Source organism: Lagenorhynchus albirostris, chromosome 11 (assembly GCF_949774975.1).
Source record: "Lagenorhynchus albirostris chromosome 11, mLagAlb1.1, whole genome shotgun sequence".
Taxonomy (NCBI): Eukaryota; Metazoa; Chordata; class Mammalia; order Artiodactyla; family Delphinidae; genus Lagenorhynchus; species Lagenorhynchus albirostris.
In genome coordinates this window covers 81,225,814-81,239,162 of record NC_083105.1, presented here as the reverse complement: position 1 = coordinate 81,239,162, position 13,349 = coordinate 81,225,814, and the positions used below count along the sequence as shown (strand labels likewise).

The window sequence follows — 13,349 nt, the reverse complement described above, 5'->3', positions numbered from 1 at the left end:
TATTACACAATAATGGTTATATTTTCCTGTGCTGTACAAGATATCCTTGTTGCTTATTTATTTCATATATGTTAGTTGTGTCTTTTAATCCCATAACCGTATCTTGCCCCTTCCCCCTCCCCTCTCCCCACTGGTAACCACTAGTTTGTTCTCTGTATCTGTGAGTCTGTTTCTGTTTTGTTATGTACATTTGTTTGTTTTATTTTTCAGATTCCACATATAAGTGATAACCTAGGGTATTTGTCTTTCTTTGTCTGACTTATTTCACTAAGCATAATACCCTCTAGGTTCATCCACATTACTGCAAATGGCAGAATTTCATTTGTTTTTATGGTTGAGTAATATTCCATTGTGTATATATATATATAGCATATCTTCTTTATACATTATCTGTTGATGGACACTTAGGTTGCTTCCATATCTTGGCTATTGTAAATAATGCTGCTGTGAACATTGGGGTCCATGTATATTTTTCAAATTAGTGTTTTCATTTTTTTGATATATAGCTAGCAGTGGAATTGCTGGATCATATAGTAGTTCTATTTTTAGCTTTTTTGAGGAACCTCCATACTGTTTTCTATAGTGACTACACCAGTTTACATTCCCACCAACAGTGTACTAAGGTTCCGTCTTCCCCACATCCTTGATGACATTTGTTATTTCTAGACTTTTTGATGATAGCCATTCTGACAGGTGTGAGGTGATATCTCTTTGTTGTTTTGATTTGCATTTCTCTGATGATTAGTGATGTTGAGAGTCTTTATGTACCTGTTGGCCATCTGTGTATCTTCTTTGGAAAAGTGTATATTTGGGTTATGCTCATTTTTTGATTGGGTTTTTTTTTTTTGATATTGTATTTTACGAGCTGTTTATATATTTTGGATATTAACTCCTTATTATTTGTATCATGTGCAAATATATTCTTTTGTTAAGTAGATTGTCTTTTTGTCAGTGGTTTCCTTTGCTATGCAAAAGTTGTTAAGTTTAATTAGCTTTCATTTGTTTATTTTTACTTTTGTTTCTTTTGCCTTAGGAGACAGATCCAAAACAATATTGTTGTGATTTATGTCAAAGCATGTTCTGCCTATGTTATCTTCTAGGACTTTTATGGTTTCAGGTCTTACATTTAGGTTTTTAATCCACGTTGAGTTTATTTTTGTGTATAGTGTGAGGAAATTTTCTAATTTCATTCTCTTACGTGTAGCTGTCCAGTTTTCCCAGCACCACTTGTTGAAGAGTTTGTCTTTTTTGCATTGTATATTCTTGCCTCCTTTGTCATAGATTAATTGACCATAAGCGTGTGGGTTTATTTCTGGGCCCTCTATTCTTTTGCATTGACCTTTGTGTCTATTTTTATGTCAATACCATGGTGTTTTGATTACTATAGCTTTGTAATATAGACTGAAGTTAGGGAGCATGATACCTCCAGCTTTGTTCTTTCTCAAGATTGCTGTGATAGTTTGGGGTCTTTTGTTGTTCCATATAAATTTTAGGATTATTTGTTCTAGTTCTGTAAAAAATTTCATGGGTATTTTGATAGGGATTGTATTACATCTCTAAATTGCTTTGGGGATTATGGCCATTTTAGCAATATTAATTTTTCCAGTTTAAGAACACTAGATATCTTTCTATTTCTTTGTATCATCTTCAGTTTCCTTCATCAGTGTTCTGTAGTTTTCAGAGTATAGGTCTTTCATCTTCTTGGTTAAGTTTATCCCTATGAATTTTATTCTTTTTGATGCAATTTTTTTTTCCCTGCATTGCATGACTTGTGGGATCTAAGTTCCCCGACAAGGGAGTGAACCCAGCCCCTTGCAATGAAAGCATGAAGTCCTAACCACTGGCCCACCAGGGAATTCCCTGATGTAATTTTGAATGGAATTGTTTTCTTGCTTTCTCTTTATCATAGTTAATTTTTACTGTATTGAAAGGAAAAATATTTCTATATATCTTGTATCCTACAACTTTGCTGAATTATTTATTATTTCTAATAGCTTTTTGTTGGAGACTTTAGGGTTTTCTGTACACAGTTTTATATCAACTGCAAAGAGTGACAGTTTTACTTCTTCCCTTCCAATTTATGTTTTATTTCTTTTTCTTGTCCAATAGTTGTGGCTTGGAATTCCAATACTATGTTAAATACAGGTGGCAAGAGTGGCCATCCTTGTCTTGTTCCCGATCTTAGAGGAAGGTTTTCAGCTTTTTACCTTGGAGTATGATGTTAGGTGTGGGTTTGCCATAAATGACCTTTATTATGTTGAAATATGTTCTCTCTGTACCTGTTTTAAACAGGTAGTCATTTAAGTTTAAACATATCCTAAAATATCTGCACTTTTTACTCCCCTCTGCTACATTTTGTGTTTTTGATGTGATATTTTACATCTTGATGTTTATCCATTTACTGATTATTATAGCTATACTTCAATTTACAGTATTTCTTCTTTTAATCTTCATTCTAGTTTATGTCTTTACTATGTATTTGCCTTTATTAGTGGGATTTTTTTCTTTTCTATAGCTTCTTACTTCTTGTTATAACCTTTTCTTTTGCACTTAGAGAAGACCCTTTAACATTGGTTTTAGGGTAGGTTTAGTATTGATGAAACTCTCTTAGTTTTTGCCTATATGAGAAGATATTAATTAATTAATTAATTAATTTTAATCTTTTCTTCAATTGTAAATGATAATGTTGCTGGGTAGAGTATCCTAGGTTGTAGGTTTTTCCCTCTTAGCACTTTGAGTTTATTACACCACTCCGTTCTGGTCTGCAAAGTTTTTGCAGAAAAATCAGCTGATAGCCTAATGGAGCTTCCCTTGTATATGGGTCTTTGGTTGTCTTTTGCTGCCTTTATCTTTATCTGCCTTTCTCTCTTTATCTTTAACTTTTGCCATTTTAATTATGATATGTCTTGGTGTGAGTCGCTTTGGGTTCAACTTGTTTGGGACCCTTTATGCTCCCTATATCTGGATATCTGTTTACTTCCTTAGATTTGCTAAGTTTTCAGCCGCAGTTTTATCAAATACAATTTTGACCCCCTTCTCTTTCTCTTCTCCTCTGGCAGTCCTATGATGTGAATGTTGGTATGCTTGATGTTGTCCTAGAGATCCCTTACACTGTTCTTATTTCTTAAATTTGTTTTTGTTTTTCTGATTGAGTGATTTCTATTATTCCTTCAGACCACTTATACATTCTTCTTTATCACCTAGTCTGCTGTTAATTCCTTCTAGTATGTTTTTCATTTCAGTTATTGTATTCCTCATTTTGGCTGGTTCTTTTCTATAATTTCTATTTAGCTTCTTGTTAAATTTCTCACTGTATTCATCTATCCTCTTTTCTAATTCAGTTAGCATTCTTGATACTAATGATTTGAACTCTTTATCTGATAAATTGCTTATTTCTGTTCATTAGTTGCATTTTCATTTTGTTTCCTCTTTCTTTTTCAATGGAAACAACTTCCTCTGTCTTCTCATTTTGCTTACTTTCTCTGTCTCTATGAAAGTAGGTGAAGCAGTTACCTATTTCTGTCTTGTAGGGGTGTCTTTGTGTGGGAGTTTCCCTCTACAGTCCACATGTGCCCAGTGGCTGCAGTAGGATAGCTGGATCTGACATGAACACAAGTTACATCTTTTCCCTGGGGTGTGCTGGCAGCTATCACCTTGGTAGGAGGTGGTAGGTGCTAGGGCCAGAGCCAAGTGTGGGCCAGGGCTTCTTCTCTGCTCACTGGCTGCCACCATCTATTGGGATTGGGTCTCAAGTTGCTGGAGCAGAAGCTGTGAGGGTTGGGTCTAAGCTTGCTCCGTCCCATTTAAGTATGTGTTCTATCCCCTCTCAGCACCAGCACCCTTGCCACAGATGGGAGTAGTGCTGGAGCAAGAGGGGCTGATGCAGGCACTAGGTGTCAGTTTGGGCATAGGCTGTGGTGGTCGGGCCACAGTCAGAGACCCAGACTGCTCCTGATGCTCTGCCTGTATAAGCGCTGGTAATGGCTGTCCCCACCCCGTTCTGTTGTCTGTCCTAGTCTGAATAGCCTTTGTCCCTCACAGCTGAACTCTCCCCTCAGCTGCATCAGCCCTCACCCCATAGTGGAGCTGTGTTGTGAAGCAAGCGGGGCTGGAACCGTTGCTTGGTTCAGGCTGGGGTGCGCACCAGGGCAGTCACAGCAAACCGGCAAGCAACCTGCACAGTTTCAGTCTGCCGTCTCTGCCTTGTTGCAGGAATAAGCAAGCACGTGCAAGGTCCTCACAAGCAGAGCACAGGCTTTCCACAGGTCTCCTGCTAGTCCCACCAGCCCTCCAACTGAAAAGAGGACTGCTGTTTCTGGTGTCAGACCCTAGGGCTGGGCGCCTAACATGTGGCTCAAATCACTTACTTCTCAGGTAGGATCTCTACCCGTGTAATCTGTCTTCCCTTCCGAGTCCCCTCGCATGAGCACAAGCCTTGACCTGATTGCTTCTCTTCCCTCCCTACCCAATTCTGTGTGGATCTTTCTTACAGGCTTGTTTGTAAAGTATCTTTCTGCCAGTCTCCAGTTAGTATTCAGTGAGAATTGTTTCACTGTAAATGTAGTTTTGATGTGTTCATGGGGGAAGGTGAGTTCCTCGTCCTTCTACTCCATCTTGATCTCTTCTCCTAGATTTCTTACTTGCAGACAGTGCTGGAGGTGGTTTATCTTAGCATGCAGAGCCCAGGGTACAGAATCATAGCTTCTTTCTCCTGCTTCTGGCTTCACAAATTAGAAAACTGACTCTCAGCCTTGGCTGCCTGAAATCTCTGTCTTTATCCCCTGTAATATTTTTTGACCTGAAGTCTAATTTTTCTGATACTAATATAGCCACTTCAGCTTTATTTTTATTATTGATTGCATGGTATGTCTTTTTCAGCTGTTTAGCTTTATTTTTTTTTGTCTTCATAGCCAAAATGAATTTTTCGTGGCATGTAGTTAGGTCTTGATTTTTATTTAATGTGACAGTCTCTGCTTTAGTTCTTTAGATCCACTACATTTAATGTACTGATCAATATGGTCGAGTTTAAATATATTATTTTGCTGTTTGTTTTCCACTTTCCCTTTCTGTTTTTTTCCCTATTTTCTCTAAGTTATTTTAGATTTGAGGGTTTTTTAAAATTTAATTTTATGCTTACTAGGTGTATATTTTTGCCAATTAATTCATTGCTTTACGATCTACAATATATATCTTTTACTTATTAGTCTAATCTCAAATAATGTCATTCCATTTCATGTACAGTGTAAGAACTTTACAACAGTATAATTCCATTTCCTCTCATCGTTTGTGGTATTGATATCATTTAGTTTACTTTTACGTATTCTGTAAAGCAAACAATTCATTGTTATTATTTTTGCTCTGTGTAGTCAGGTATCTTTAAAATTTAAAAAGTTTTAAAATTTTTATAGGGGTATATTGCTTTACAATGTTGTGTTAATTTCTGCGGTACAGCAGAGTGAATCAGCTATATGTATACGTATATCCCCTCTTTTTTGGATTTCCTTCCCATTTAGGTCAACACAGAGCACTGAGTAGAGTTCCCTGTGCTATACAGTAGGTTCTCATTAGTTATCTATTTTATACCTAGTATCAATAGTGTATATATGTCAATCCCAGTCTGCCAATTTATCCCCCGCTTACCCCTTGGTATCCTTACATTTGTTCTCTACATCTGTTTCTATTTCTGCTTTGTAAATAAGATCATCTATACCATTTTTTTCAGATTCCACATATATGCGTTAATATACATTGTTTTTTTCTTTCTGACGTACTTCACTCTGTATGACAGTCTCTAGGTCCATCCACGTCTCAACAAATGACCCAATTTTGTTCCTTTTTATGGCTGAGTAATACTCCATTGTATATATGTACCACATCTTCTTTATTCATTCCTCTGTTGATGGACATTTAGGTTGTTTCCATGTCCTGGCTATTGTAAATAGTGCTGCAGTGAACATTGGGGTGCATATATCATAGTTTCCTCCGGGTATATGCCCAGTGCAGTGGTGGGATTGCTGGGTCATATGGTAGTTCTATTTTTAGCTTTTTTGTTTTTTTTTTTTTGGTGGTACGCAGGCCTCTCACTGTTGTGGCCTCTCCTGCCGCGGAGCACAGTCTCCGGATGCGCAGGCTCAGCGGCCACAGCTCACGGGCCCAGCCGCTCCGCGGCATGTGGGATCCTCCCGGACTGGGGCGCGAACCCGTATCCCCTGCATCTGCAGGCGGACTCTCAACCACTGCGCCACCAGGGAAGCCCTTTTTTTAGTTTTTTAAGGAACCTCCATACTGTTCTCCATAGCGGCTGTATCAATTACATTCCCATCAGCAGTGCAAGAGGGTTCCCTTTTCTCCATACTGTCTCCAGCATTTAATGTTTGTAGACTTTGATGATGGCCATTCTCACCGGTGTGAGGTGATACCTCATTGCGGTTTTGATTTGCACTTCTCTAATAATTAGTGATATTGAGCATCTTTTCATGTGCCTCTTAGCCATCTGTATGTCATCCTTGGAGAAATGTCTATTTAGGTCTTCAGCCCATTTTTGGATTGGGTTGTTTGTTTTCTTGATATTGAGCTGCATGAGCTGTTCGTATATTTTGGAGATTAGTCCTTTGTCAGTTGCTTCATTTACAAATATTTTCTCCCATTCTGAGGGTTTTCTTTTTGTCTTGCTTTCCTTTGCAGTGCAAAAGCTTTTAAGTTGTATTAGGTCCCATTTGTTTATTTCTATTTGTATTCTAATTAGGAGATGGGTCAAAAAAGATCTTGCTGCGATTAATGTCAAAGAGTGTTCAAACTATGTTGTCCTCTAAGAGTTTTATAGTGCCTGGCCTTACATTTAGGTCTTTAATCCATTTTGAGTTTATTTTTGTGTATGGTTTTAGGGAGTGTTCTAATTTCATTCTTGTAGCTGTCCACTTTTCCCAGCACCACTTACTGAAGAGGCTGTCTTTGCTCCATTGTATATTTTGGCCTCTGTTGTCATAGATTAAGTGACTGTAGGTGTGTGGTTTTATCTCTGGGCTTTCTATTCTGTTCCACTGATCTATATTTCTGTTTTTGTGCTAGTACCATACTGTCTTGATTACTGTAGCCCTGTAAGTAGTCTAAAGTCAGGGAGCCTGATTTCTCCAGCTCCATTTTTTTTTTTTTCCTCAAGATTGCTTTTGCTATTCGAGGTCTTTTGTGTTTCTCTACAAATTGTAAAATTTTTTGTTCTAGTTCTGTGAAAAATGCCATTGGTAATTTGATAGGGATTGCATTGAACCTGTAGATTGCTTTGGGTAGTATAGTGATATTCACAATATTGATTCTTCCAATCCAGGAGCATGGTATGTCTCTCCATCTGTTTCTGTCATCTTTGATTTCTTTCATCAGTGTTTTATAGTTTTCTGAGTAGAGTTCTTTTGCCTCCTTAGGAAGGTTTATTTTTTGTTCTTTTTGTTGCAATGGTAAATGGGATTTTTCCCTTAATTTCTCTTTCTGATCTTTTGTTGTTAGTGTATAGGAAAGCAAGAGATTTCTGTGAATTAATTTTGTATCCTGCAACCTTACCAAATTCATTGATTAGTTCTAGTAGTGTTCTGGTGGCATCCTTAGGATTTTCTATGTATAGTATCATATCATCAGCAAACAGTGACAGTTTTACTTCTTTTTTTCCAATTTGGATTCCTTTTATTTCTTTTTCTTCTCTCATTGCTGTGGCTAGGACTTCCAAAACTATGTTGAGTAATAGTGGCAAGAGTGGATATCCTTGTCTTGCTCCTGATCTTAGAGGAAATGCTTTCAGTTTTTCACCATTGAGAATGAAGTTTGCTGTGGGTTTGTTGTATATGGCCTTTATTATGTTGAGGTAGGTTCCCTCTGTGCCCACTTTCTGGAGAGTTTTTATCATAAATGGGTGTTGAATTTTGTCAAAAGCTTTTTCTGCATCTATTGAGGTGATCATATGTTTTTTATTCTTCAGTTTGTTAATGTGGTGTATCACAGTGATTGATTTAACTATATTGAAGAATCCTTGCATTCCTTGGGATAAATCTCACTTGATCTTGGTGTCCTTTTAATGTGTTGTTGGATTCGGTTTGCTAGTATTTTGCTGAGGATTTTTGCATCTATGTTCATCAGTGGTATTGGCCTGTAATTTTCTTTTTTTGTGATATCATTGTCTGGTTTTGGTATCAGGGTGATGGGGGCCTCATAGAATAAGTTTGGGAGTGTTCCTCCCTCTGCAATTTTTTGAGAGTTTGAGAAGAATGGGTGTTAGCTCTTCTCTAAGTATTTGATAGAATTCACCTGTGAAGGTATCTGGTCCTGAACTTTTGCTTTTTGGAAGATTTTTAATCATAGTTTCAATTTCATTACTTGTGATTTGTCTGTTCATGTTTTCTATTTCTTCCTGGTTTAGTCTTGGAAGGTGATACTATGTCCATTTCTTTCAGGTTGTCCATTTTACTGGCATGTAGTTGCATGTACTAGTCTCTTATGATTCTTTGTATTTCTGCATTGTGAGTTGTAACTTCTCCATTTCATTTCTAATTTTATTGATTTGAGTCCTCTCCCTTTTTTTCTTGAGTCTAGCTAAAGGTTTATCAATTTGGTTTATCTACTCAAAGAGCCAGCTTTTAGTATTATTGATCTTTGCTATTGTTCTTTTCATTTCTATTTCATTTCTTTCTGCTCTGATCTTTATGATTTCTTTCCTTTACTAACTTTGGGTTTTGTTTGTTCTTCTTTCTCTAGTTGCAAGGTTAGATTGTTTATTTGAGATTTTTCTTGTTTCTTGAGGTAGGATTGTACTGCTGTAAGCTTCCCTCTTAGAATGGCTTTTGCTGCATCCCATAGGCTTTGGGTCGTCGTGTTTTCATTGTCATTTGTTTCTCAGTATATTTTGGTTTCCTCTGATTTTTTCAGTGGTCCCTTGGTTATTTAGTAGCATGTGTCTAGTCTCCATGTGCTTGTGTTTTTTTACAGTTTTTTTTTTCCTGTAATTGATTTCTAATCTCATATCATTGTGGTTGGAAAAGATGCTTAATATGATTTTAATTTTCTTAAACCTACAGAGGCTTGATTTGTGGCCCAAGATGTGATGTATCCTGGAGAATGTTCCATGTGCATTTGAGAAGAAAGTGTATTCTGCTGCTTTCAGATGGAATGTCCTGTAAATATCAATTAAATCTATCTGGTCTAATGTATCATTTAAGGCTTGTGTTTTCTTATTAATTTTCTGTCTGGGTGATCTATCCATTGGTGCAAGTGGAGTGTTAACGTGCCCCAGTATTATTGTGTTACTATCGATTTCTACTTTTACGGGTGTTAGCACTTGCTTTATGTATTGAGGTGCTTCTGTGTTGGGTGCATGAATATTTACAGTTGCTATATCTTCTTTTCGGATTGATCCCTTGATCATTATGTAGTGACCTTCCTTGTCTCTTATGACAGACTTTATTTTAAAATCTATTTTTTCTGATATGAGTATTGCTACTCCAGCTTTCTTATGATTTCCATTTGTATGGGATATATTTTTCCATACCCTTACTTTAGATCCGTATGTGTCCTTATGTCTGAAGTGGGTCTCTTGTAGGCAACATACATATGGGTCTTGTTTTTGTATCCATTCAGCCAGTCTGTGCCTTTTGGGTGGAGTATTTAATCCATTTACCTTTAAGTTAATTATTGATATTATGTTCCTATTACCATTTTCTTAATTGTTTTGGGTTCATTTTTGTAGATCTTTTTCTTCTCCTGTGTTTCCTGCCTAGAGATGTTCTTTTAGCGTTTGTTGCAAAGCTGGTCTGGTGGTGCTGAATTTTCTTAGCTTTTGCTTGTCTGTAAAGCCTTCGATTTCTCCATTGATTCTGAATGAGATCCTTGCTGGGTATAGTAATCTTGGTTGTAGGATTTTCTCTTTAATCACTTTAAATATAGCCTGCCACTCCCTTCTGGCCTGCAGAATTTCTGCTGAAAGATCAGCTGATAACCTTATGGGCATTTCCTTGTATGTCATTTGTTGCTTTTCTCTTGCTGCATTTTTAAATACTTTTTCCTTGTATTTAAGTTTTTTTGTTTTTTTTCACAGTACGCGGGCCTCTCACTGTCGTGGGCTCTCCCGTTGCGGAGCACAGGCTCTGGACGCGCAGGCTCAGCATCCATGGCTCACAGGCCCAGCCGCTCCGCGGCATGTGGGATCTTCCCGGACCGGGGCATGAACCTGTGTCCCCTGCATTGGCAGGTGGACCCTCAACCACTGCGCCACCAGAGAAGCCCTGTATTTAAGTTTTATTTGTGTTTAATATGTGCCTTGGAGTGTTTCCCCTTGGGTTTATCCTGATGGGACTCTCTGTGCTTCCTGGACTTGATTGACTATTTCATTTAACATGTTAGGGAAGTTTTTGACTATAGTCTCTTCAAATGTTTTCTCAGACCCTTTTTATTTCTCTTCTTATTCTGGGACCTCTATAATTTGAATGTCAGTGCATTTAACGTTGTCCCAGAGGCCTCTGAGAGTGTCCTCAATTCTTTTCATTCTTTTTTCTTTATTTTGCTCCATGGCAGTTATTTGCACCATTCTGTCTTCCAGCTCACTTATCTGTTCTTCTGCCTCAGTTATTCTGCTATTGATTCCTCCTAGTGTATTTTTAATTTCAGTTATTGTGGTATTCATCACAGTTTGTTTTTTAGTTCTTCAAGGTCCTTGTTAAACATTTCTTGTATTTTCTGCATTCTATTTCTGAGATTTTGGGTCCTCTTTACTATCATTACTCTGAATTCTTTTTCAAGTAGATTACCTATTTCTTACTCATTTATTTCATCTTGTGTGTTTTTACCTTGCGCACTCATGGGAACATATTTCTCTGTCTTTTCATTTTGTCTAACTTATTGTGTTTGAGGTTTCCTTTCCACAGGCTGGAGGCTCATAGTTCCTCTTGCTTTTGGTGTCTGCCCCCAGTGGGTGAGGTTAGTCCAGTGGCTTGTGTAGGCTTCCTGGTGGGTGGGACTGGTGCCTGTGTTCTGGTGGGTGGAGCTGTATCTTTTCCCTCTGATGGGCAGGGCCGAGTCAGGTGGTATGTTTTGGGGTGTCTGTGGGCTTTATGACTTTAGGTAGTCTATCTGCAGATGGGTGGGTTTGTGGTCCTGTCTTGCTTGTCGTTTGGCATGTGGCATTCAGCACTGGAGCCTGCAGACAGTTGGGTGGAGCTGGGTCTTGGAGTTGAGACAGAGACCTCCAGGAGAGGTCTTGCTGATGAATATTCCCTAGGGTCAGGAATTCTCTGGCATTCCAGCATCCTGGACTTGGCGCTCCCATCCCAGAGGCTCAGGCCCAATTCCTGGACTGGGACCCAAGGCTCCCCACACACCACAGGGCTTCACTGTCCTTGAATTTCTTGATTTCCACAATTTCATGCGTTTACTGCCTTAACTCTGCCTCCTCTATCCACATTCCTTTGACACCTGGTAGGGCTGTCTTTCCTTTCTCTTTTAATTCTGAAAGGAATTTTCCCTATGAAGAGGCATTCACACTAATGTCTTACCTTGTGTCTGCGTTTAAGTACTATTTCATAGGCTCCTTCACCTCCACCCCCAATGATCTCAGATTTATTCATCACATTACCAATGTTAGGAATCTTGATGAAGAGAAACTCCTCTTTTGATGCAAGTCACAGAGCATGGCATCAAAAAAGAACTTCCAAGAAAATTGTGCAGTAAGTAGAACAAAAATGTCCGAAGTAAGAAATTCTCATGGGTTGGCAGGAACTTTCACATATTTGTCCTAATGTGAAGTATTAAACGATTCCCCCACCTAGTTCCCTACCTGCAGCCGGGGACCCCATAGCTTCTGAGGGTGCCTTTGCCACTTTCCATCTTTAAATTTTTGTATTTATTCTCATGTTTATCATTTCTGGCACTCCTGATTCCTTTTGTGCAGATCTAAATTCCAATCTAGTTTCATTTTTCTTGTCTCTGAAGAATTTTCTTTAACATTTCTTTTAGTGCTGGGCTGCTAGCAAAGAATTCTCTGAGCTTTTGTTTGTCTTGGAAAATGTCTTGTTTTCCCCTTCAGTTTTTCATGATATTTTCTCTGGGCAAAGAATTGTATGCTGCCATATTTTTTTTTCCTTTCAGTACTTTAAAAATATTTACCAATTGTCTTTTGGCTTACCTGGTTTCTGACAAGAAGTCTGCTTTTATTCATATTTTAGTTCTTTTGTATGTAATGTGTCCCCTTTTTTGGCTTGTTTAAAAAATTCTCTCTTTTCTTAGTTTTTCACAAAAGAATATGATGTGCATTGCTATGATTTCTTTATGTTTGTTCTGCTTAGTTGTTGTTTAGATCTCTGGATCTCTGGGTTTTTAGTTTTCATGAAATATAGAAAATTTTCAGCTATATTTCTTCATATATTTTGTTCCACACCCTTTCCTTTCTTTTCTGAACCTCCAATTACACATGTTTTCGACTACTTGATATTATTCCAGTTTTTCTCAGTATTGTTTCTTTTTCTACTTCATTTTGAATAATTACTGATGTAATTTTTAAACTTCATGATCTTTGTCTTCTGTAGTGTTTAATCTGCTGTTAATCTCATCCTCTGTATTTTTTGTTTTAGAAGTTCTCCTCTGGAAGTTCCATTTGAGTTTTTTTTACATCTTCCATGTTCCTTATAACCATGATCATTTTATCTTCTAGTTCTTAAACATATGAAACATATTTATAACAGCTGTTCTCATGTCTTTGCTTATTGCATCATCTTGTTAATTTCTGTTTTTAATTGAGTGATTTTTTTCTTGGTTATAGGTCCTATTTTCCTAATCTTTTTGTATACCTGTTAGTTTTTGACTGGATTAAGACATTTTGAATTTTATCTTGTTGATTGCTGAATTTTGTTGTATTATTTCAAATAGTGCTATATTTTGTTCTGGCTCTAAGTTATATTACGTGGATTCAGTTGGATTATTTTGAGGCACATTTTAAGATTTGTTAGTGTGGGTCCAAAAAAGCCTTTTGTTGTGTCTAATTTAGCCTCATTGCTTAGGAGATGCCCTCCAGAGGATTCACCTGAATGCTCTATGTATTAAGAGGTTTATCCACTCTGACTGATAGGAATACAGACTATTGCCAGCTTGCGTGAGCTCCAGATGTTCTGCTTACTTTTGTTTTTCTTTTTCTATCATTGTGTAGTTTTCTCTCATGTGTGTAGAGGTTAGTACTCCGCCCAAGACTTGAGCAGACCTTTCTATCTCTAGAGTTCTTATTTGGTGTAGTTCTCTCTTCTCAAGTTCTTGGCCCTGGAAATTCTAGCTACCTTATAAACTTTTAACTCTGTCTCCTCAATTCAGTGAGAGGCTTGGATTTC

The 13,349-nt window shown here is 37.6% G+C and overlaps 1 protein-coding gene and 1 long non-coding RNA gene across 5 annotated transcripts in view; one reads left to right on the top strand and one right to left on the bottom strand.

Moving 5' to 3' along the window:
* The window catches only part of LOC132528792 (uncharacterized), a 738,513-nt gene that overhangs the window by 103,323 nt on the left and 621,841 nt on the right, over window positions 1–13,349 (bottom strand). The window lies entirely within an intron of this gene.
* Window positions 1–13,349, top strand: part of CCDC91 (coiled-coil domain containing 91) — a 398,338-nt gene that overhangs the window by 25,037 nt on the left and 359,952 nt on the right. For all 4 annotated transcript variants that reach the window (XM_060166652.1, XM_060166648.1, XM_060166650.1 and 1 more), the window contains exon 2: window positions 9,060–9,157. The gene's annotated coding sequence lies outside the window, so the exon portion shown is untranslated. The remainder of the gene's footprint in view (window positions 1–9,059; window positions 9,158–13,349) is intronic.